This window comes from Podarcis tiliguerta (genome assembly GCF_965153285.1).
Source record: "Podarcis tiliguerta genome assembly, chromosome: 9".
In the NCBI taxonomy this organism is placed as follows: Eukaryota; Metazoa; Chordata; class Lepidosauria; order Squamata; family Lacertidae; genus Podarcis; species Podarcis tiliguerta.
In genome coordinates, this window is record NC_139542.1 from 39,715,728 (window position 1) to 39,741,705 (window position 25,978).

Consider the following 25,978-nt stretch of genomic DNA (forward strand, 5'->3'; position numbering starts at 1 on the left):
AGTTAGGGAAGTCTGCCATAATGCCCAATCCAAACTTTACAGAATCATGAAAAACAACTTGTGCTAGCTTTCGCGGAGGCTTGTAATGACCAGGTATTTCAGTTTTGTCATGAACAAAATGGCCTTGCTGTCTGGAGCTGCTTGGCATGATAGTCCATAACATCTGGAGGAGATGCTTGCCATAGCGAAACTCCCCTGTGGGAAAAACTGCCCAGCTGACTAGGCAGTCAGGACATTTCATGTTATGTTTTTGATTCTGCATGATACCAGTCAGGTTCTGGGGCTTTATGATGTGCTTCCATTTCCACTCAAGTTCCCTGGTGAAAAGCAAAATAGCTGGAAAAAAAATATGATTCCATTTCATTTATCGCCTTCACTGTAGGCCACGGTAGTGCAAAATGTAGCAATCAAGAGGGAAAATATATAGAATCCAGAGAAATACAAACATGCATTCTGGTGCAGAAAAAAAAATGGTACAGATTGCAGATAATTAAACTATCCAATATTCTTAAAACATCCTATTATCTAAGTGTCTTGGCAAAAAACAAAACAAAAAACAGATGACACACAATTGGCTTATTAATTGCCCTGCTTGCTGAGATGTGTTTCCCAATCTGCTATTTATTCATATTTTAGCTTTTAAACTTTATTTCCTGCTTACAGTCCCAGTAGAAAGAAAATAATGCTCGTTAGCCCCAGTTAGCAAGGTTTTCTATTTATTATTTATTTCATTTAATTAGCGAGGCTTCATTTATTATTTAGTGGATATTATTATTTAATGACTTTTTACAATTTATACTCCATAAAATGTTCCAGCCCTGTAAAATGTCAAAAAATGAATTTGGATTTTCTGAGAAGATGCCTTCTGTTGCTATTGTTGTTACATCCTCGCTTGCTTTTTCTGCTACGTTAACAAAGTCCAAGACTCTAAGCTAAGCAACGTTATGCGGTGAGCAGAAAGTTCGACCTTTCTTTGCTCTCTTTAAAAATCAATAATTTCCCAATGTACATCGTTGGTGAGTTCCTGTGGGTAAAACTCTGTCAGGTAAAGTCAATTTCTCTCCTGTGTTTTGTGCCACTTGCTTGATTAACCTTGGTGTTTACAGTCCTCTGTGTGTGTCTGTGATTTCTTTTCCTTACTTTGACTTGAGACTGCACAGATTCATGCTCCTGTTTTCTGGTAAATGTGTGATTTCACAATGCTCAAATGACCCATTTCTGAGTTGCACCGCATTTGTGTCAGTGTGGCTGTTGTTCACACATCCTCATGAGCACTGGAGAAATGAACCTTGCCTGAATCGAAGGTGACAATATTGCAATATTGTCAGGAGCCCAAATGAAGCACAATGCCCTAGAAAAGGTGGTGAGAGCTGGGTTTGCTTTCTAAAACACACACCAAGAAACAGTACTGCCAAAAAGAAGAAAAAGAGGAATGTATCCCTCAAACAAGAGGGGTAAGGTGATACAGATTTGCACAGATTTGCACAGGTTTGTAAAGATGCAACTACAGAAAAAAATTATTATAGTTTAAGTGGAAACAGAAATAGAAATACATCACACCATACTGGGGGTGACAGAGCAGGTCAAGTGTGTGCTTGCTCAGCCCGCTGTCCAGCTCCTAAATTTTGATGGGCAGCTTTCAAGTCTCTGTAATTCCTTACTGTCCTTTATCTCAGACTTGGACTGGACATCGCTTTAAATAGCGGACTCCTTCAAATGGAGGACTATTCTCTGTAAAGCAGAAGACATGACTTCCTTACTAAGAAATGGTTAGGAGTCATGGCTACAGTACTCTACCATCTCCATTGTTGTTGTTTAGTCATTTAGTCGTGTCCGACTCTTCGTGACCTCATGGACCAGAGCATACCAGGCACTCCTGTCTTCCACTGCCTCCGACAGTTTGGTCAAACTCATGTTGATAGCTCGAGAACACTGTCCAACCATCTTGTCCTCTGTCGTCCCCTTCACCTTGTGCCCTCAATCTCCGTTAGCTTCTTACAAACTACCAGACAGTATTTCAGGCATGTGTTTTTTTCATCAAGAAAGCCCACCAGGAATTTTCTCTTCCCTGGTGTTCTGTCACAATCTTTATGATGAATTACCTTCCTCTGAACCGAAGCATTTTTCTGAAGTCCTGTAGGGTCTTCCCATTGGGCTGGCAGCTGGACTATTCTTCTATTCTACCCAGTGCTATTTTTCTAGGAAATAAATGGTGTTGGAACTCACCATGAGCTTGTTCTCTTATAACTCTTATAACTTGTTCTCTTATACAGTGGTACCTCGGGTTAAGTACTTAATTTGTTTTGGAGGTTCATACTTAACCTGAAACTGTTCTTAACCTGAAGCACCACTTTAGCTAATGGGGCCTCCTGCTGCCACTGCGCCGCCGGAACACGATTTCTGTCCTCATCCTGAAGCAAAGTTCTTAACCTGAAGAACTATTTCTTGGTTAGCGGTGTCTGTAACCTGAAGTGTATGTAACCTGAAGCGTATGTAACCCGAAGTACCACTGGATTGGCAATGGTGCCCACCTGAGAGGTGCTGGAACTGAGTTCTGGAGAGTTCCAGTTGAAAAAAACCCCCTGATTCTACCTGTCCTGAATCCCTGAGCTAAAGTCATACAGAAACTTAAAAGAAAGAAACAAATACTGATTATACATAAATGCTAAGTATGGTCATTCAACCCAACTTATTTATTCAGGTTTGAGATTAAATGTTCAAATGTCCTTACTTATTTTGGCTCTCTCTTTCACGATTCAGCCCCAGTGTTGTACTATGGATAGTCCATACAGAACCAAAAAGGACTTTCAAACGTCACATACCTTGTTTTTCTATACACATATTGAGTTTGTGGGCCATTCTTATGCTGTTTTATATGTTGCCTGCCCCAGAAAAGACAGAGCTCAAAGCACACGTTGTTCTGTCTCTTCTGTGGAATAGCAACTGACAGGCCACAGCTTGGTTCGCTGCAGCTTTCCTAAACAGATGGATAGTTATATTTATGTCCCCCCATGTATCTATTAATGTAAAGTTCCCAGTGCGAACATTAGCACTTGGAACATGGTATGTGTCTTGAAACACATTCCTGAGGTTCCATGTCCCACAAATATTTTTGGCATCCTTACGTAGGAGCGAAAATCCTGCTTTTGTATATTTTATTTCATGCTGGTGGAAGGTTTATTATACACGTTTTCTACTGACTCTTTCTCAGAAACTGCAAATGATACTTTCATGCTTCTCAGTGTGCAAAGGACATTGAAAGAGGGAAGATTGTGATGTGAGGTTTTTCTTTCCTTTTCTCTTACCTTCTTCTGGCACAAAGCTACATATTTTTCATGTGATAACTATTAGTATAGAAAGTTGCCTAAGCTATTGGCGGTATTGAGCTATTGCTTCTTATGAGCAATGTGTGCATTTTCCCTTGATGAAACAGCAGAAGATCCATGGCTGAGTTGTTGTTTTTAAGTGGCAATGCTGCCACCACCAATGGAGTAATGGCTGGTGTGCCACTTTACATCACTTCAGAGGCCATTTCTGGTACGCGAGATGCTCGACCCCCATCCCAAAGCCTCCTACATTTCTCTGACAAAAATAGGAGCATCCTATTCTACATCAGGAAAGTTTCTCTTGTGTTTGATCTCCTACACACATAAACATCATATACTCATCTCCACCGGTCACCTTGAGCCAGGTACAGCCTCTCTGCCTCACTTACCTCACAAGGTTATTGTAAAGAAAAAATGTGTGAGGGAAGGGACTGTCTATACCAGGCACCCCCAAACTTGGCCCTCCAGCTGTTTTGGGACTACAATTCCCATCACCCCTGACCACTGGTCCTGTTAGCTCGGGATGGTGGGAGTTGTAGTCCCAAAACAGCTGGAGGGCCGAGTTTGGGGATGCCTGGTGTACACCTTCCACAGATAAATGGAATGAAATAAAATTGTAGCAGTAAACTGCCCTGAGTCCCTGTCAGGGAAAAAGGTGGGTAATGGTAAAAACAACAACAACAACAACAACAACAACAACAACAACAACATAATAGAAACTGTGAGAATAATCAGGAACATACTAGACAGTAAATCCTATTGAACTCAGTGGAACTTAGTTCTGAGTAAAAATGCTTTGGAATACATCATAAGGCTGCCCAGTCTTTGCCAGGTTACCTGGGTGTAAGCTCTATTGAATACAGTGGGACTTATTTCTGAGTAGACAGTGTAAGGCTCCATTTACAATAAACGGATAAACACTCTACACATTTCCTAACAAATGGCTAGCTGCTGAAGCATTACAATGAAAGAATTTGAAGTGGATTGGTGACCTTTTCCTTCAAAATTATAGGAAGGGCTTCATATGACAGCTTCACCATTTCCTTCATTTGGTGCAGGGATTTTATTTTCCGTATAAGCAGGACTCCGTTTCTGCACACACACCTTTTATTTGTTCTCTGAGACATGGAGGGGAGGAAAAAGGAAATCTGGGACATTCCAGGATCCAATCAGAAACTGGGATGCCGTCTGTAATACTAAAGTCTAGGGGGGGGGGAAACCCCTACATCTGCCTGATTGCACTATTTTAAAGCTTTGCATCTAAGCTGCACTCAGTTGTCTGATGAACGTTCCTTGATTTAGGTCCTGATTCTCATGAGCTGTTCTACTCTGACAAAGAAGTGGGAAATAACTGTCATGCATAGTCTTTGAGAATGTCACAGAGCCTCTGCTGCCATGTGTGAGGAGGGGAAAGAATGAAAGACAGACTGATGGGCTGAGGAGGACCCGGTTCATATAATGTGATTGCAGAGCCGGATTTAGGTTTTATGAGGCTCTAAGCTACTGAAGGTAATGGGGCCCTTTATATGTCCAGCTGTCCTTTGTCAACAACAAATTGTCACTGTTTTTTGTTGTTGAATATATTCTATATGGCAGGCTTTCTCAAACACAGCCCTCCAGATGTTTTGAGACTACAGTTCCCATCATCCCTGACCACTGGTCCTGCTAGCTAGGGATCATGAGAGTTGTAGGCCAAAAACATCTGGAGGGCCGAGGTTGAGGAAGCCTGCTATATGGTAATTTATGGACTTAATAGATATCTAAAGCCATTTGCACGTAACAAATAGGAGCCTACACAACACAAAACACTGTTGCTGTATGTAGGTTTTATTTTATTTGCTTTTTATCTTATATTTTGGAAATGCACATCCAGTTTTTTTCCTTCAATTTTTTGGGTGGGACCCCAAAAGAGTGGGGCCCTAAGCTACAGCTTGTTTAGCTTATATGGAAATCTGGCACTGTGTGAATGGGACATCTCGTGTAATGTTCTATGCACAGTAAAGTGTTTTCTGCACAGCAACAGCCCAAAGTAATTATGTCACATTGCTTCACCACCCCACTTGCCCGTGTATACGGCACTCAAAGTGGTTCGCAAGAGAATAAATACATTAAGAATTAATAACACTTCGCTACCAGCATCCGACAACAATTTGGTTCCTTGCCAATGCGAGCAATAAAAACTAGTGAAATGCACAATTGACAGCATCCATCAATACTCCTAATCAATACAACTCATTTCCTAACTTTGGAATGAGGTTTGATTTCCATGTGTTGTCTTTCCCCCCAGCATGGGCACTCTGATGGGAGAAAATCTTTGAGCTTGCACAGAGAATGCCAGGTCTCCTTTCTTCGCTGAACAGACGGGTGGCACCTGCACAGCGTGGGCTTACACATTGCAGTGTCACCACAACCCAGGCAACAGCAGCTGCAGCGACACAGTCAACGCCCTCACAGGCTGTGCTTGATGACACCAGACCGTTTCCATTTGAGAAAAGGAAAAGCAGCGATTGCCATAAGCTCTTTCAACATTTGCTGATGCAGAATGAAAGAGAAAGGGAGACTAATCAATTATTGCCATGCTTTTGGTGGATTATTTAAATAGACTTCAGGTAGCATAGGGAGGTTCGGCACAGTTAGTCTCCTAAAACTGTAGGCATCTAACTGAACGGAAACACAGTTTGGAACCTCACCTCCCTCCTGATTCAGCGAAATCTGCAATGAACTTGATGGGAGCTAGTAGGCTTAACAGCAGCCATGGGATCCTCAATCTATGGCTCTCTTCTTGGGAATAACTGAAAATAGAGTCCCGCTGATTCTCCACTTGGCAGACATTTCCAAGCAAGGGATAAAAAAAAACCCCAGTGCTTGCTTGCTTTATCTCATGTATAATGTATATGTTGCTAACAACAGCAGACAGAGATTTCTCTCCCCTCCCTTTCCATCTTCTATAAAGAGGCCTTCTCTGTTCTTTCGCAAGACGTGGCCCAGATCTCTTTTATCCTTTGGGACAGGAGGGGCTGCTTCCTGCTGGAGGGAAGGGCTATAGATTTGTGAATGCGACGATTTGAATTTCACATATCGATTCATAACTTTTTGAAAAGTCATCCTTTTATCTTTTTCTAAAATAAAAACAGTATTGATTTAATAAGCCGCTACTGTATGTTCTCCCCACCTCTATAGTTAAACCATCTCAATATTTTCTAAGTGTCTGTATCATTTTCGTTGACACCGATCATTAATATTTCACCAGGCGACACCTTTCATCCTCTGAATTTTGTTACCTGCTTCATCTAAGTCTGCCACACTCCAATTTCCAAGCCGGCATTTATTTAGATTCTATTCTGTTGACATGCCTTTGAAGCTAAAGTTTATGTTGTTTTTTAATGGCTTGCTATCAATAATTGTCTTTCTCCTCTCCTCTTCCACCTACGTTCCTCACTTCTGTTGTTTTTTGTTTCTCATTCCAGCCCCCTTCCCTGCTGTGATCATGAATATATTGTGGCTATTTCGGGAATGGTGACTGGGCAACTCTTGTGGGTGGCCCTGCGTGTCATTTCACACCACAATCCTGTCCATATTTTCTCAGACAGAAGGCCCACTGTGTTCCGTGAGGCTGATTCTCAAGTTCTCCACCATTTTGCAGCCCACCTTCCCACACTGCCAGCACAGAGCTATTCTGAGGGCCAAACTATGCATGATGTAATCTACCACCTTTGCTATTATTATTATTATTATTATTATTATTACTATTATTATTTACAAAAAGCATACTAGATGGAGAACCTGTGTCAGTTTTCTGCTAGAAAAAACTTCTTCCCTCTTTGTTTCCTATTTGCTGCTGAAGGTGCAAATTGGGAAAATGGGAGCGGGGACTATTTTCACTGGAAATCTGGTGCCTCATCCATTCCAGGAGGAGCCAGTGGGTGGTTTTTCTTCAGAACCAAAGTATCCAGTTTATGCCAGGAACCACAGTACAGGATGCAAGTCAAAAGCCAGGAATCCCTGCCGGCAAGTTTAGCATTTTTGGTGAATCCCCCCAACTCCCCCCCCCAAATGCTCTACTACTTTGGGTTCCAGATTTTAACCTTTTGAAATATGGCAAACCTAGGTAAAAGGTAAAGGGATCCCTGACCATTAGGTCCAGTCGTGACCGACTCTGGGGTTGTGCCACTCATCTCGCTTTATTGGCCGAGGGAGCCGGCATACGGCTTCCGGGTCATTGTGAATCAGAGCAGCGCCGTTTACCTTCCCGCCGGAGCGGTACCTATTTATCTACTTGCACTTTGACGTGTTTTTGAACTGCTAGGTTGGCAGGAGCTGGGACCGAGCAACGAGAGCTGACCCCGTCACGGGGATTCGAACCGCTGGCCTTCTGATCAGCAAGTCCTAGGCTCTGTGGTTTAACCCACAGCGCCACCCGCGTCCCTATGGCAAACCTAATTGGTATGCTATTTCATCAATTAATAATAATAATAATAATAATAATAATAATAATTTTTATTTATATTCCGCCCTCCCCAGCCGAAGCCGGGCTCAGGGCGGCTAACAACAATAAAACAGTACAAAAGTACAGCACAAACAACACTCTAAAATCATTCATTATAAATTAATTCAAATCAAGCCAGTGGCAACCATTGGGCCAGAGCTCCGTGAAGATTGCCGAGGGAGGGAGTCAAGCTGTGCCCTAGCCAAAGTCCTGGTGGAACAGCTCTGTCTTGCAGGCCCTGCAGAAAGATGTCAAGTCCCGCAAGGCCCTAGTCTCTTGTGACAGAGTGTTCCACCAGATCGGAGACACAGCCAAAAAAGCCCTGGCTCTAGTTGAGGCCAGCCTAACTTCTCTGTGGCCTGGACCTTCAAGATGTTTTTATTTGACGACCGTAAGTTTCTCTGTGGGGCATACCAGGAGAGGCGGTCCTGTAGGTACAAGGGTCCTAGGCCATATAGGGCTTTAAAGGTTAAAACCAGCACCTTAAACCTGATCCTGTACTCCACTGGGAGCCAGTGCAGGTGGTATAGCACCGGGTGAATGTGATCTCGCAGCGAAGACCCCGTAAGGAGTCTTGCTGCAGCATTCTGCACCCGCTGGAGTTTCTGGGTCAGTCTCAAGGGCAGCCCCACGTAGAGCGAGTTACAATAATCCAGTCTGGAGGTGACCGGCGTGTGGATCACAGTAGCTAGGTCAGGGCGAGAGAGGTAAGGAGCCAACTGCTTAGCTTGGCGGAGATGGAAAAATGCCGCCTTTGTTATAGCTGCAATCTGCGCCTCCATGGAAAGGGAGGTGTCGAAGATTACACCCAAACTCTTAACTGACAGTGCTGGCACTAATTGCGCCCCCGCAAGAGATGGGAGTTGCCCCCCCAATCCCATATCGTCCCGTCCCAGCCACAGGACCTCTGTCTTTGAAGGATTTAGCTACAACCGGCTCCCACATAACCACCCAGCCACAGCTTCCAAACATCTGGTCAGTGTGTCTGGGGCCGAGTCAGGATGGCCATCCATCAACAGATAGAGTTGGGTGTCATCAGCATACTGATGACAAGCTGGGCGAGGGGGCGCATAAAGATGTTGAAAAGCATCGGGGAGAGTATCGCACTCTGAGGTACTCCACACACCAAGGAGTGGCGCGATGACAATTCCCCCCCCCCCAAGCGGCACCCTCTGTCCCTGACCAGAGAGAAACGAGCGCAGCCATTGAAGGACTGTGCCCTGGATCCCCACGTCGGCAAGGCGGTGGTCCAGGAGTTCGTGATCGACCATGTCAAAAGCTGCTGACAGATCTAGAAGAATCAGCAGCCCCGACCCGCCTCGACCCAGCTGTCTACGAAGATCATCTGTTAGGGCAACCAGAGCTGTCTTGGTCCCATGACCAGCGCGGAAGCCGAACTGGAATGGATCCAGAGCCGATGTTTCATCCAGAAACCCACCAAGCTGTTCAGCAACTGCTCTCTCAATCACCTTACCCAGGAACGGAAGATTCAAAACCGGGCGGTAATTGGATAGATCTAAAGGATCAAATGATGTTTTCTTTAAGAGCAGACGCACCACTGTCTCCTTCAGTTCCCCTGGGAATGTCCCCGTGCCAAGGGACAAATTGATGATATCCCTCAGGAGGTCCCTCACCTCGTCTGGACACGCTCTAATCAGCCAAGACGGGCACAGGTCGAGAGGACAGGTGGTGGGCTTTCCAGCTCGGAGGAGTCTGTCCACATCGGCTGGGGATATCCGGTTGAAGTGGTCCAATACAGGACCAGAGGACAGTCGAGGGGCCTCCAGTTCCTTTATTGTATCCAAATTGGCAGGGAGGTCATGGCGGAGCAACAAGACCTTCTCCGCAAAAAAGCTCGCAAATGCCTCACAGCTGTGTGTCAAATTGTTATTTAAATCTGGCTGTCCCTCAAGGGACGTTAAAGACCTGATTATACTAAATAATTGCACCGGGCGAGAGCTAGCGGATGCAATGGAGGCCGAGAAGTAAGACTTCTTAGCAGCCTTCACCGCCATCTCGTAGGTTTTCATAAAAGACCTATAAGATGTTCTTGAGGCTCCGTCACAGGCACCCCGCCATACTCGCTCTAGCCGTCTGAGGTCCCGCTTCATTTTCCAGAGCTCCTCAGTAAATATGCATTTTAATGGCCACTTCTCCCTATTGTTTGTGTTTTGGTACACATTATTTGGTTGGATCTAGCAGCATGAAAACACAAGCTTCAAGCAGTTGGTAATAGGACCAGTCTTTAATATCTAGTTGCAGAATGGAGCTCTTTTGTGGCTGTCGTGGGCTCATCAAGCAAGCCTCTACAGAAACCTCAGAGGGACAAACAGAGGCTGGCAATTACAGAAACCCCCTAGTGGTTCTTTTCATACACTGCATTTTGGCATATTATTATAGCGCTGGAAAACTGCATTGCAAATTTGTAACACAGCACCTCTCATTTTGGAAATTAAGGACTGATGCTGATCTTTTAGTGAGATTTCACTGCATATTTTTTTCTCACATAATCGCAAAGTATCCTGGGTATGTCCCATGAAAAATAATGGAGATGATCATCAACCAATTGTTTTTAAGTACATGAGGGCTAGAAGTGACACATCCAGATGCAGAAAAGATGTAGAAAAGAGTTTAAGAACATAGCTGATTGGAACAGCCAATTATTTCAGGCTCAGCAATAAGCACTTGATCTTCAAGGCTTTCTGGCACCTCTCATGTTATTGTAACTTGGATGCCTGGTAGCAGTGTTGGCAGAAAAGTCAGTTCTTAATGAGGCCTCAATTTCTTGCACTTCAACAAAGAGCTGACACACTAGTGTTTTGTGTGTGCATATATGTGTGTGTAGTACATTTAACGAACGAACGAACAAACAAACAAACAAACAAACCACTCTTTTTCTCAGAGAGCTTAAAACACACACACAGTAGTATATGTTTCACAAAGTCTTCAGTTTTCCCTGTTCTTTTGCACCTTTAGCACCAATTTCTGCTAAACATGCATAGGTTTATTTTCAGCGTTTGCACAGTTCTGCCTTTTTGTTGTTGATGAGAATCCTGAATTAGAAATGCTGAATGAAGCTTTTTTACATCAAAAGAATTGCAAAGAGACACACAGAGACAGAGAGCAGTGAGGAGACATTTCCATACTTGGCTGAGAAGGGGGGGGGGGAGACATTTGAAAAGTTGGAGAGAAGAAAGCAATTAGTACTAGAGCAAAACAGTCAAATGAAAAATTGAGTTCACTTTCTAGAAATGGACTCGTGTTAATCAGAATGGTAGGTTGAATGAAAGAATGATTGCATCGAACAGTTTACATGCTTTTGAAGAAGTTAGCTTACTGATTTGCAATTTTTGTTGATGGTGTCTGATATTCTGAGAGGAATTCAAAGTAGTGCTAAGCAGATCTCTCTATCAGTGCAAGCATTTCTGCTTCCCTGATGAAACTATCTGCCCTCTCCAACTTCTGTTTTGGGGGTTCTCCTGATATCCCCAGAGCCATTTGGGGTGTGTGTGTATGCTGGGACACACAAGGGGGGAGGCCCATAGTGGTAGTGGACGTTTTTGTGCAGCTTTCTGTTCACGAGACCAGTTAGTTGAATCCAACCCAGTGCTTTCCACCATGAGAGAATCAGAGAATCAAAGAATCACGCACTAGGTGTCCATAGGCCAAGTTTCCATCCTTTAGAGTCACAGGATTTTGTGAGGAATAAATGCGGAGAGAACCATACATGCCACCTTGAGGTCCTTGGAAGGAAAGAAGGGATAATGGATTTTGCATTTGTTTCAAGCTATCAAACTAAGGGACTTGAATGCAAATGCATCTGAGGAGGAGGGAGTGTGAGAGAGGACATGGAAGCTAAAAATGCTGCAGGGCTTAATTGATTCAATGGGTAGATGAATTAACTGAGGCTTTAGCTGATTAATGAGCCTTGATCGATTCAATGGATGGATGAATTAAGTGAGGCTTTAGTTAATTAATAGACGAAGTCAACATTTCATTTGGTGGGGCTGTAAATAAAAAAGCAGAGCGGGTGTGAAAAATTCAGTTATCTGTTGGTTTTTGTGCTTTTCACAGTTCAGGTTTTGGCTCAGAAACTATAAAAATTCATATAAAATACACATATTAGGTTAAGGTATGTACAGAAAGGTATATTTGGGGATAAATGCATACAGAAATGTGCATTTTGGGATAGAAAGCGCACAATATTCATATTTTGGGATAAAATGCATATAAAATGTGTATTTGGGGAAAAGACATAATTCATTTCTGTGCATATATATATATATATATATATATATATATATATATGCACAGAAATGAATTATATAGATGATAGATAGCTATAGCTATAGCTATAGCTATAGCTGTAGCTATAGAATTGATAGACAATGTGCCAGAACACATTCAGAATATTCAGAACCTGTGAATATTCACTTGTGAAACTGACATGGGCTGTCAATAGACTATATGATTAACTGACTTTTGAGGACTTGAATGCAAGCTCAGTCAGTAGAACATGGTGGCAGGCGTAGGCTGGGCATCCACGGTGACTTTTTTCTAGGTGCTCAGGCACCCAGGGCCCCCTGGAGATGGTGCCAGTGACTGGGTGTCATGCTATTCTAAACTGGAAGTTTGTACAGGAAATGGAGTGGAATCAAAGAATTGGAGGGGACCTTATAGGTACTCTTCTTGTTTCCTGTATTACCATCGCCGAGTGGACATTGCCATACCCTCAAGATTTCAGTATTCTCTAAGGCGTCTGCAAAAGAGTGGCAGTGTGCTTGCTTTTCCCCTCAAGGCAAATGCAAAAATGTCATTCATTAGCATTTGATCCCTCCCTTCCGCCAAGATGGCATGTGTCTTTATCATCACAGCAGCCCTGTGAGGGAGGTAAGGATACCAGGGAATGACTGGTTGTGAACACAACACAAACTCATCCTTTTGATGGCCAAGCAAATGCCTGTCCAAATGTTTCATTGTATATTACAGAATGGGTAAAGGACAGAGAGGGCTAGTCTTGAAGTATTTATTCATACAAATCTATTTTTGAAGCAGTAGTGAAATCTAATTACAGGAAGCTGGTAAACATAGGAACTGAGAGGACAATTTTACATATTGTAAGAGTTTGCTGGGAAGAAATACGACTTGCTGCATGTAATAAAGATTCATTTGCGATAGAGTACTGTTGTGCTCCATTAATTTAAACCCAACGGGATAAAACATGTCACTATAAAACACTTTCATTAGTGTTCAGAGTGTTGTTACCATGTTGGTAATGAAAATGAGACAAACATTGGGGAGCTGATCACCTGAATGCTACTAAGTTTAATTACTTTGATATATAAGTGTATATTGCACAAGTTCTTTGTAGTTCTCAACAGATTACAGTCACTTACACGGTCTATACCGAGTCACAATGTGACTTTAGAGCTCAGAGTCAACAATCGACAAGATTGTCTCCGGCAGCTGCAGGAGAAATGCCAAAAGTAGAGGATATCCCTTTACATCACCTTCATAGACCTGACAAGGGCCTTTGACCTTTTCAGTTGAAAAGGACTCTTCACACTGCTCAACAAGACAAGATGCCCACCTAAACTCCACAAGATAATTGTGTCCTTCCATGGGAACATGTGCTGCACTGTCCAGTATTACGGTTCTTTCTCAGATGCCATCCTATAAAGAGTGGTGTGAAACAGGGCTGTGTTCTTGCCACAACTCTCTTTGGCATATTCTTCTCCCTGTTGCTGTCATATGTCTTCAGTTTGACTGAATACAGTGTGTACTTCCATTCAAGGAGTGATGGGGGTCTGTTCAACCTGAACATCTCTATGCCAAGACAAAAGTGTGGCAGGTTCTTATCTGTGAGGTGTTGTTTCCAGATGGTACAACCTTGACAGTGTACTCCAAGGAAGCTCTACAGAAACTCATCAGCCATTTTGCCCAAGCCTGCATGGAGCTTGACCTCACCATCAGCCTGATGAAGACCAATATCTTGGGTCAGGACCTCACCAGCACTTCTCGTATCAGCATTGGTGACCATAAACTTGAGGAGGTACATTATTTTGTCCATTTGTGCTCCACCAGGACCAGCATTCTATCCATTGGCACTGAACTGGTCTAGCATATTGGTAAGGCAGCTATGGCAATGGCTTGTTTCTCCAAAAGGGAACAAGAGAATGTGATTCTAATGACCAATACCAAGATAAAGGTCTACCAGGCTTGTATGTTGATCACACTGCTTTACTGAAGTGAGTTGTGGACAACTTATGCCTGCCCAGAGTGATGCCTCAATGCCTTCCATGTGCACTGTGTCGGGAAGGTTTTGGGCATCACATGACAGGACAGAGTCTCAAACAAAGATGGGCTTTTTGAAGCCCACATTTCCAACACATTTGCACTTCTTTCTCAGTGAAATCTATGCTGTACACATGTACACAGAGTCATGTACACGGAGTGGAAGATAGCAGGATTCTCAATGATGTGTTTTACAGGGAGCTGGCTTCAGACAACAGGCCTGTTGGCAGACCAACTCTGTGCTATACAGATGTCTGCAAACATGACATGAAGGCTGGCAACATTAACCCTGCCATGCGGGAATTCCTTGCAGACAAGCGCAGTGCCTGGAGACAGACAGATATATTGTGTATCTACAGCAGTGACCAGAGGAGGAATGACCACTGGGAGGAGCAGAGAGAAAAGAAACTCCATGATGCATCTGTAACAATGAAACTAGATGCCTTTATCTGTCTTAGCTGCAATAAAACATGTCTGTCCCATATTTCTCTACAGTCACAGCAGGTGCTGTAACCATCCAGTGGTTTGACTTTACCACGGAAGACACACTCTTGCGTTGACTCTCAAGACAGATGAATGGCAACAATAAGCTCCTTCGCTTTACCACAATCATTAGCCAGGTACAAGGAATCTCAACTCAGGAAAACTTGTGTACACACACACTCACACACGCAGAGAAAGAGAGACAGAGGGAGACGGAGAGAGAGAGACCCAGGAGGGAGATGTAAACTGCCACTCCATCTTCCCATCTGCTCTGCTGCTGTGTACACAGCAGGGTACTGAATAGATGGTTTATTCTCCTTTGATTATCCCTCTTTTACCTGCTTGGATCACTCTGCGAAGATCATTAGAACTATCAAACTTCAAAACCTTTGAATTTGATATTCTGCAAGTGTGCCAGATTTCACATTTGTGCAGAATTTAAGGGTCAGTCGGAAGCCTTACATGGAGTGATTTATTTATTTCTCCTTTGCAGAAGCAGTCACAGTTGTGAGGAACAAAATAGCACCTATAGCCTACAAGTCAATGATCTATGCATAAGCTTGCTAAGCTTTGAGGCATGTACTGAATGTTGTTCCTAGGCAATTTAAGGACAGATCACCACCTACTTCAAAAAAGTAAAATGCTATTTAGAAGTGGTCTCTGGGGTATGTTTACTTGCTTTTTCTATCCTGCCTGTAACAAGAATAGGTAAGGGCATACAGGCTGCAGGATCCCAAAATATAGTGTCTGTGGATTTTAGGGCTGGCTGAGGGAAGAGAGACTGGGAAAGGAGGATGAAGGCTGCTGTACAATTACACATACACAACTGAAAAATTGGCACCCCTTTTGCAATTATTAGGGTTAGTTGTTTGAAATTATTTCCTTAACGCCTCAATAAAAAATGGTTAAATCATAAAATGGCAGTGGAAGTGTTTAAATTTAAGCCTCTTCTCATTTTAAGAAAATTACAACAGTGCCTTGGTTGCCAAATAAACTCTTAATTCTATGGATAGGTAAACCAATTACCTGTAAAAGTAACACAGTGGAGGAAATCAATACAAACCTATTTTTAAAAGAGTAATTACTATATTAATTCCTATGTGATAGCATCGCTGCTTACTGTCAAAAACTGGCATTTCCACCCACTATTTCAACTATTTTTCATCTGACTAATTCCATTAGATCATCTTGTATGTTGCCATTTTTACATATAGGGCCTGGGTATCCAACATGGTACCTACCAGATGTTGTGGACTAAAATTCCCATCAGCCCCAGTCAGCTTGGCCAGTGATCAGGCATGATGGGAGTTGCAGTCCAAACCTTCTGAAGGGTGCCATGTTGACTACCCATGTGTTAAGGTATGATAAACACAGTGCCACAATTTTGTGAGAGCCACTTTCTTCATGTCCTCTCACTCTGTAGCTGGATATGAAGCTATGAACTGCCCACCCACATTGATGGCCCATTCTCTAGGGTTTTCCTATGGCTCCTGACAAAGCCTCCTGACTTGGAGGCTACTGATATAATTATTCTACATAACAGGACAGTGTGGTGCCTTTCTCACTTCCTAATCAGCGTAGGCTTTTTATTTTGCATTTCCCCCTCACTTTAGGACGAGGCTGATCGTTTTGGTTCAGTCAAATGGTTGTCCTGCAGAGGCGTAAATTGGTTTAATCTCAGCAGCCCTTTATGTGGGCTACAACAATGCTCTTGGCAGTGGTGACTGTGTGAGAACAAGTCTTGGCATATGGAACTCCCTCCCCTCCCTTGCATATGGTGTTTTTGTGTGTGTATGTGTGTGTGTGTGTGGGGGGGTTAATTAGGTGTGGCTGAATGGAGAATATCATGTCCCTGAAGGGGGTACATCAGGAATTGTGGAAGGCAATTGCAGTATGTACACTGACAGTAACAAAGACTATCGAGAAGGAAACTGTAATGTACTTGCTGGCTGTGACACAAATGAATGAGAGCCCAACTGTTGGGATGAATTGTGTGCACCTAGGGATGGGTGAGATATTCAGTTCTGTTCTCATTTAAAGACGAACTGACCTAATTCACACTTGCAGAGCAATATGCAAACCGAAACACTGCTCTCCTTCAAAATTCACACTCCTCTGAATTTTGCAATGCTGTTCTTCAGGCAAGTAGTGTGTACAAAAAATGTATGCACTCAGAGAAAGTGTCATAAAAATGTGTGAAAGATTTGTGAAAAGAACAATCAAAATTGCATTATATTTGGGGAACTGCTTTGCAATATGCACTTTGCACTGAAATGCTGGTGAATTTTCACGAGCCCCTCCCCCAAATGCAAACCAATATGAAATAATGAACTTAAGGTTGGGGGGGGGGAATCAGAAATAGAAAGAAACAGAAATTGACAGATTTGCATAGAATCATAGAATCATAGAGTTGGAAGAGACCACAAGGGCCATCGAGTCCAACCCCCACTTTGCAAAGTATGAAATAAAAGATCTCCCCCTTCCATTCCACTGGCTCCTTCTGGTTGCTCTGTCCCATCCCATTCTCCCAATTTCGTAAGTATCTCATGACATGGTTGCTGCTTCCACTGTAAGGTGGCAACAGCTACAACCAATGAACACCTGTGTCAGGTAAACCATGTGGTACATTTTCACACCAGCAGAGTTTTCCTTTCACATTAAATGAGAGGCTTGGGGCTTTTGTATTTTGATAACCATACATGGGTACCAAATTCAATGTGAGAATGCCCTGTAAAGCATAAAACTGTCTATACCTTTGCTTCCCATCAGTTGCACCTCCTAGCACTTCAAATGCACACAAGTATTTTTCTTCTTTTTTTCTGGATTGACCTAATCAAAAGAAAATTGATCTACATTTACACTGATGTGTCCAAAACACGTATTGATAGAACCCCTTAATTTTCTTCCAACTGCTAGAAATTGCGCAAGCAAAACAAGCAAACATGAAAGCCACCATTGGTAATTGCAGCTAAAATCTCTTAGCGAAGGTCTAGCCTTTTGTCACTTACTGCTTGCAGAGAGGCAATCAGAATTAAATGAGGTGAAATTACTTTGAAGTGTCTGGTTTAAGCTCCGTCAAAAGGACTGTTTGCCAGGTTCAAATAGGTTTTGTAAAACAATATGTCGTACATCATGGTCCAGCTGGTCCCCTGCAAAGACCAAGGCTCCTGAACTGGATCAATCATTGTTGTCTACCAGAAGAGTTTCTGAGGGCAACTCCAGACTCTCAGTCTTTTGCTGACACAAAAGATTCGAGCACATAGCAGCAAATGTAGGCTAGTGAAATAAAATTGAAGTGTTTTATGGCATTTGCGCAACAAATCCACTTCTTAAAAAGAAAGGGGCTTCTTGTGGTTAGGGAAGTGACCAGGAAATGCTTCGGAAAGTTCCTATAAAGCTGCTGATCCCTGCTCCACTTAGTGCATCTTCCCTGCTTCTGTGTCAAACAACTCACTTATCACTTACAGCTCTGACTTCATTCATTAGCTAAGAACACTGGAAAGTGGGCGTAGCCAAGCTGTCTCATCTGACAAAAATCACACAGAAGATACTTGTACATTTTGCGTCAAACCTTTCTTTCTAGGAGGGCTAGAAACCTGCTCTTTTTTCATGGAAGCTTGGAGTGTGAAATCCATGCTGGCTGTGGGTATGGTACATCACTAATCCACTCTACCCATTTTTCAGTGGCCCTGTGCCAGTCTGTATCCATCTCCCAAATTTAATCCAGATTTACCATTTGTAGGAGAAATCTAATAAACTGGGAACTGCCACCAATGACCAGTTTGCAATTTTAAGCCCCCGTCCAAAGCTCTTCCAGATGACCTATTTATTTGATTTGCTGTTATAAAGCTTACGCAGAGGAAAAATATCTGTTTTGTCTTGACTGAGGAAGACATTCTGACTTTTTTGCTGGGAGATTATACAACAACCAGCCTTCATCCTGATTTGCTGTTGGGGTGTTTTGATACCAATAACATTGTATAGTGAAGAAAAGTTACCAGCCTACTAAAATTTTCTTTCAAAAAGGCTTGTTTGCATTGTATTCTATATCTTTTGTCTAGGAAATACAGCTGGTAAAATAAATTTGTTCCAAAATCCACAACTAGGGGGTGGGAATCTTCACTAGGCAAAGCAAAATGTCACAAAATACTCTGCAAGCTTTCAGGTTCTCCATAACTCTTCACCAGGCTACATGGTAAGCAAAGCAGCCAGCAGGGAAGAGGGCGGAGGGAAAAAATGCTTGATGCAGCAAACCACGGAATCTGCATATTTGGGGATCAGAAAGCACTGTGATCCTCCAAGCGCAGGAGCTACATCATAAAATCAATTCCAGGAAAAAGGATTTCCTGGGGTCCTTGATACTGCTGAGTTACTACACTATAAGGATTGTATTGTAAATTCAAATGACAGACCAGAAGATTACTTGCAGAGTCAGCACCAATGGCAAAGACCAATGGCTGTCTAGGGAAGGTTGCGCAAAAATCCTGCACAGCTTCTTTGTTCTTTTCCTTCCAAGGCACTACGTTCTCTATGTCTGGCTCAGTTCCCAAAAGCATAGTTAGTGGTGTAGGAAGCTGCTGTTTAGAGATAGAGCTCCTCCATATGACCTGTTTATAGAGCACTCGTCCTGATTTGCTTGCACAACATTTATGGGAAAGTTAGACTATACTTTATTGAGCATTTGTTGTGATTCGTTTCTGAGAAGGTTACACAAAGGGATGGACAAATCTGTCAGCTTTGGTTTCTCTCCATTCTTCCAATCTTAATTTCAGCTTCCAACATTTCTACTTCAGTTTGCATTTTTTCAAAGAATTTTTTTCATGAAAATTCAGCAGCATTGTAGTGCAAATTTCTCCTAATGAACACGTACTGCACACATTTTCTCTTGCTAAGCATTCATTTTTCCATAGAGCCTCCCCCCTTCAATTCATTTCGTTTCCCTCTAAGCATGAATTTCCTCTGCAAGAAAGGAAAATTTAAAAGTCAAATCTTCGTTTTTATTCAGTCATGCCATCTAGCTCTACTTCATTCTTTGTGGTATCTGCTGAGGCGTGAGAAGCTCCACGGGCACTTCCACAGACATGGCTACAGATGCTGGGCAAGACACCAGCCCACCTCTTCACCAAATCAAGACTTGGCTAAAGCCATATGTGACATGAATTTCATGGGCAGCTGGTGCTAAATGTTTTGATTCTCAACCTTTCCTGGAAAATCCACATCACTGACAACCGTTCAGCTGTTGAGCTAATGAGCCAGCCTGTCTCTTTTGCTCTCTCCCCTCCACGATCAACAGTGGGTGGCTATGAGATATTCCAGCATTGTCTGTGTGGGCAGGCAGAGAAGAAACCTGCACATTCTATTTGGGTACCTGTATCAATGCAGAGCTCCAGAGCATCTATTAGGTTTTATTTATTTATTTTACCGTGTACTTTGCTCTGAAGGAGGCAATTTAGTGCATTGTGTGCACTGAAGAAAAAGCCACAGCTGATCTCTTCTGGTACAGTAATTGCATCATGATCTCTAGAGACTGCCTTTTCTCTTCACCCTGCTGGACTCAGAATTGTATTTCTGTTTGAATGCAATGCAGAAAGCATGCTTGCCTTATCTTTCAGCCGTTGACGGCACACCGGCCAGGACTGTGTGCTTGCCCCTGTGGCGTCCTTTGTCGTGGCTTCTTAAATGGTCGGTGTTCTTGGACAGTTGCCCAGCTGTACTCCATGAATTGTTCTGGGAGTTTACAGCATCCTCATATCTTAAAGTGATTAGGCAGTGCCTCCTGGCATGAGCTTTAAGCAGGAAAACGTGAAACGTTTGCAATGCTGCAAAAGAGATTCCCCACTGGTTGACAACAGAAGAAACACAAAGGCCAGAGCAACATGATACAGTTACATACCACCTCAATCTCTGAGCAGTGAGAGATTCAAGAGGTTCCAGGCATTTACCCAGGATTCGGTTTTCTTGGAATGAAGGTCAGTGGAAACTGTGGTGTTGTTAGGATATATGGTTTTATTTACACATCTATACAACCTGAGCATAAGATGAAGCGGCTCACAGCATTAACCCCCCAACAACAGATCATGCTTCTCCCTTAGTCATAGCCTTGGATTCCAGCACAAGTCAAGCATGGCTCTATATCTCCAGCTTCCCAGCCTGCTTTGTGCTCAGTTCACCCAAAACTGCTTGCCTGTTGTTCTTCTATCTACCAGCCCAATGGGAAGGGGAAAGGCCCGGCCATTTCCCCCATGGCACAGAGCAACTCCTTTGGTTATGCTAATCATGGTGCGTAACTAGCCAGCCTCAACCATTTCCCACACATAGAAACTGGTCTGCCAAGCTTGCTCTCATACCTTCTTCCCCAAAAGATACAGGAACCCAAGAATTGGGAGGGGCTCAGGGCATCATGCAGACTGACCCCACAAACCTGCAACAATACATTCCCTCTGGGGCTGCTTCCCCATAACATTGTAGCTTCACTTGACCTCATACACCGGTGTGAGCATGCTGTGTGCAACAGCCAGTGTGTGTGGTGGGTCAACATACAATGAGATAATGTCACAATGTGACTATGTTTTGCATAGCAATGTTGTGTGGAGTGTAACATATAATTCTGCTGGTAGAGCCAATATTTTCAAATTGCAGGTAGCCCAGCCCACTTCCTTTTTGTGACAGCTCCTTTATCTACTGCTATAGTGGAAGCCCATCATTTGGCTAAAATGAGGGGGGTTGGGCCTCCCCGCCGATTTCATTAAGGGCCTCCTTCCTTTTCTTTCATGAACTGAAGACTGGCTGAGTCTTAACACACTCAAATGGGGCTCATTATTCAAAGCCATTTTGAAATGATACCCACCATCTTTATACACCCAACTCTTCCTTTTAGAAAGTTCAGAGCTGCTTCTATGTGTATCCCAGTGATCTTCCATCTAGGCACTGCTGGTCCATGTTCATTGATCTTCCAGAATGCATATGCCCAATTCATTTAAGGAACCGATTGAGTTTCTCTGATGGAATATGCTTTTTCCTCCCTTTTCTTTTTTTAGTACCAGCTGTTCCAAATACATCATAACTTATTATGCGGGTAAGAAAACTGATGAAAAGAGATGTCTGAAGAAATGTATATAGGCCTTTTACTGAATGACATTTTGTTTTGTTTTGCTGAATAGTCCAAAATAATGCTTACCTTATCACTCATTACGCTAAAGTTGCACATACCTATAAAAGAATGCATTTGGTTATCAAGGAGACTACTTGACTAAGATGCTTAACTTTCATTAAACTGGTGCCGAATCCTCTCTGAATTCTTAGTAAAGATTCTTATTAAGATCCCACTGTATGAGATTATGGACAAGACATAGAAGATAAATGCTCTTTTTATAATGCATGCAACTATGAGCAGGATTTGTAGGCATAAGTATTAAAGCAGCACACCAGGGCACTTTCCTTTTTATTTCTTTTGGCAAGTATATTCAATTAAGCAATTGATTTTCACATAAAGAACAATTTCATTTTGCAAGGCTGATTTGCTAGCAAATGAGCAAGAATTATAAAGAAGCCTGTTGCCATACATTTATTCCTTCCACAGCAAAAACAGTGTTTGAAAACCAAATTGGCACAACGGGGATGGAACAATATTGATCTATAAACAAAGATGGAAGGCATAATCATTTATGTGCAATTTCTACTTACAGCAGTCATTTTGCTGCTCTCTAATTATTAGTGAATGAATTTATGCGCAGAGACAATTAAAGGGACACCACACTACTGGAATCTTGGGTCTATCCATACCATAGATTTAGGCTGGCCATTCCTGTTCCCCCAGAGGACTCTGGGAAATGAAATTCTGTAAGGGCTAAAGATTGCTAGCTGTATTGTCAGTAGCTTTGCCAAACTACAGAATTCTTTAGGAGAAGCCATGAAGTTTTAAATCAGTATGAAACAAATCTGGTACTACATGTGTGACTTGAACTTTCTGCGCACAAACCAGATTACCAAACTTTGGGGGCCAATGGACACATATGAAATTTTGAGATAGTGTTGTAGCTGCCAGTCACAAAATGGCTGCCATGTCAGCATGACATAATGGTTGCCACATCTAAAAGAGCAAAATAAGAGGCAGGACAACAAAATGGTGTGTGTGTGTGTGTCCCCAATCAACAGACCCATCAATGGGACAAAAGGCACCTACAACAGCCACTGCCCCACCTCTTCAATGTGAGGTGGGGACATCCAATGAAAAATGAGCATCTTTAAGGGAGCCATGCCCAATGTATGAGACACTGAGTGCAAACTGTAAATGAGCGGGAAAAACAGTTTATTGTGCATTATGGATTTTTAAGGGAATATTTGCGAAGACTTTTTGCAGGCACCATAAAGGTACTGACAGGCATGCAGGCAAGATTATATTTTCAATCACCTGATGCTCAGTGGAGTTCAGATGTGGAGAAAAAAATCAGACCCATTTTTAGACAGTGTGTTGTCATGTGTCACTAACGAGTACCAGAGTGAAAATGGATGTAGGCAGGGAGAAACGAATTCCCAGAGCAAAAACAAGAATAGGAATATTAAAGCAGCACAATTCTCATGGTTTACAAAAGGGACACTGACTCCAAAAGAACTAAGAAGTGTCTTATGCAGTGACCACTGTGCTTTGAAGATGGAGATTAACCTAAATTTAGAGAAAATGTGTTGCCATTGTTTATCCAGTGGAGAATATGATGAAGGATGCTTCCACACTGAGTATTTACTATGGAAAAGCCACACTTTGTTCACTCACTTTTAAGGAGGCATCTGCACAATAATGTGAATAAAATATTCTCATGCCATCTTCTACCTCAAGTATATCTCTTTCCATAGGAACTGACCTGGACTCTGTGATCATCCTCTGAGGCCCTTCTTCATGTGCCTCCACCATGAGAGGTGTGGAGGGTGGCAACATGAGAACTGACTTTTTCTGCAGTGGCTTCTGAAATACTCTCCCTAGGGAGGCTCGCCTGGTGCCTTCATTACATATCTTTAGGGGCCAGGCAAAATAATTCCTCTTCTCTCAGGTCTTTGGCTAATTAAACAATCTGTGACCTTTTAAACTGTGTATGGGGGTATTGTCTTTGTTCGTTATTATGGTATGTATTTTTGTGTATCTATATTGTAAACCATTCTTTGGATGAAGGGCAGTATAGAAATCTAATTAATTAATTAATTAAATCAATTAATTAATCCAGAATAATGTCTGTTGAAGTTCTTCCTCTGCACCATGAAATCAGAAAATCTGACCTTTTCTAAAACCAATGCAACAGCTGTGCAATTTCCCCAGGTGTAGCTACCCCAACTGTTTAGTAGGTTGTTAGCACAGCTTATATAGATTACTGTACCCATTTCTTTCTCTATGGTTCATCTCGCCTATTTGGGTATCACTTTAACCTTCCACTTTTCAAACAGCATTGTCTTTATATCATTTATTTTCTCCCCCCCCCCCCAGGGGAAGAATCATAATTGGGAGTGCAACAAGAGGGAAAGTTTTTAATCTTTTCACCACACACAGTAGTCCCAATAAAAATGTCCCCACCTCCATCATTTGTGGTGAGAGAAAGGGGGCTGCCCACCTTACTACAGAAGGTTATTTGGATTCCTGCAGTCTATAGAAGCAGAGTTGCTATTCTACTTGTGTCTTGAAAGAGAACAGGAATGATTGGGTGCTGCTAAATCATTGGGGTCTAAAAGCACCTGAAATAAAATCGAGTGATTAAGATTTGAGTGAGCATACAGAGAAGAATTCAGTGGTGTCAGTGTAGAAAATGATGCTATATAGCCTGAGAGGAACCTCAGCTCAGAGCTGAAAGATATGTTTGATTAAAACAGTTTTTACAGAAACAAAGAGCTACAATCTGAGGGCAATGCGATGAAAAACAAAGTCCACTACCCTGCAGCTGTCGTGTGTGAGAAATCCATGCAAAATTTAATCTCAGTCTTCAAACACAGGCAATAAAATCAATTTGTTCAGAATCAAAAGTTCCTCAAAAAGGGATGTTTGGTGATTATTCTTTGCTTCCTTGGAGGACGCACGTGAGCGTGTGTGCTGCATGTCAATCTTAGCATGAATTTTCCCACTATCTAAGGCTAACTTTACACATTATTTGAGCTAAGTAATGAGTACAGAGTGACAAGTATTTAATAATGTACCAGGAAACTGGCCTGGCATAAGACATTTTGGCACCTGAGGGAAACCACAAAATGGCATCCCATGTACTCCCCCTGCCAGGAACAAGCTAGGGAGTGAAGATCTACATGCAATGCATTCCTTGGAAGCTGGATTTGCTGCCCCTGTGGATGCCGCTGCCCAAAGCAATCACCTCACCTTGCCACATGGAACGCCCGGCCCTGCCAGGAAACGTTGATAGCTTTGCTCTGAAATCAGAAATGGTATTTGGAGCACAGGAGTGTCATTATAATATCTAGGATACTTTGGGGCAAGGCTGCATCTGTCCCAACAGCTGTTCTCATCACCTGTTGCTGATAGCCATACAAGGAAGTCCCCTAATTTCCACATTACAGTGGTACCTCGGGTTAAGTACTTAATTCATTCCGGAGGTCCATTCTTAACCTGAAACTGTTCTTAACCTGAGGTACCACTTTAGCTAATGGGGCCTCCTGCTGCCACCGCACCGCTGGAGCATGATTTCTGTTCTCATCCTGAAGCAAACTTCTTAACCCGAGGTACTATTTCTGGGTTAGTGGAGTCTGTTACCTGAAGCATCTGTAACCTGAAGCATATGTAACCCGAGGTACCACTGTACATCCTGTAACTGACACTGCTTGCAGTGCCCATCCTGGTCCAATTTCTTTGCAGAAGAGCTCAGTTGCACTTTAACTGGACAACCTGAATTTCACAGTGCTGTTGAATCCCACCCAGAAGATAGTTACAGTCCCGAACTACCCCTTCTGGATGACGCTCAAAGCTTAAATGTGACAGCATCCCATAATTTAATTCTATAATAACATAAGAAACTGATCAGAATATGGCTCTAGCTGGAATGCCAGTATGGGCTCAGGGGCCGCATGTGCGGCCCCAGCCTCGGACATCCCTGCCTGCCCCTGCCCATCTCCAGTTGTGTGTTTGACTAAGCATGCTTAGAAGCCTCCCTGTGATAGGGAATCCTTTGTTACCAGGGTTCCACATCCAAACTAGGCTTCAAAGCACGTTCACCCAGTTGTGCTTTTCCAGCTCCTGTCATTCAACATTGGTGGAATGAACATTGCTGCACATGAAAAGAGGATGAGGGCCAGTGCCCCTCCCCTCCTCCAACTCAACTTGGCAGTTGTGATGGTGTGACGCATCAAGTAACTGACCCATTTTTATTTTGTTTTTTGGCAAAAACTTGGTGCTGTTTCTACAGAC

The 25,978-nt window shown here is 42.8% G+C and overlaps 1 long non-coding RNA gene across 1 annotated transcript; it reads right to left on the bottom strand.

Annotated features, from left to right (window-relative positions):
- Positions 1 to 5,376: 5,376 nt before the first annotated feature.
- LOC310685480 lies at positions 5,377 to 24,276 on the bottom strand. Its single transcript, XR_014515314.1, has 3 exons — positions 24,186 to 24,276; positions 21,767 to 21,798; positions 5,377 to 6,353 (listed from the first exon to the last, which is right to left on the bottom strand). It is a non-coding gene; the product is annotated as an uncharacterized lncRNA (long non-coding RNA).
- Positions 24,277 to 25,978: the final 1,702 nt, after the last annotated feature.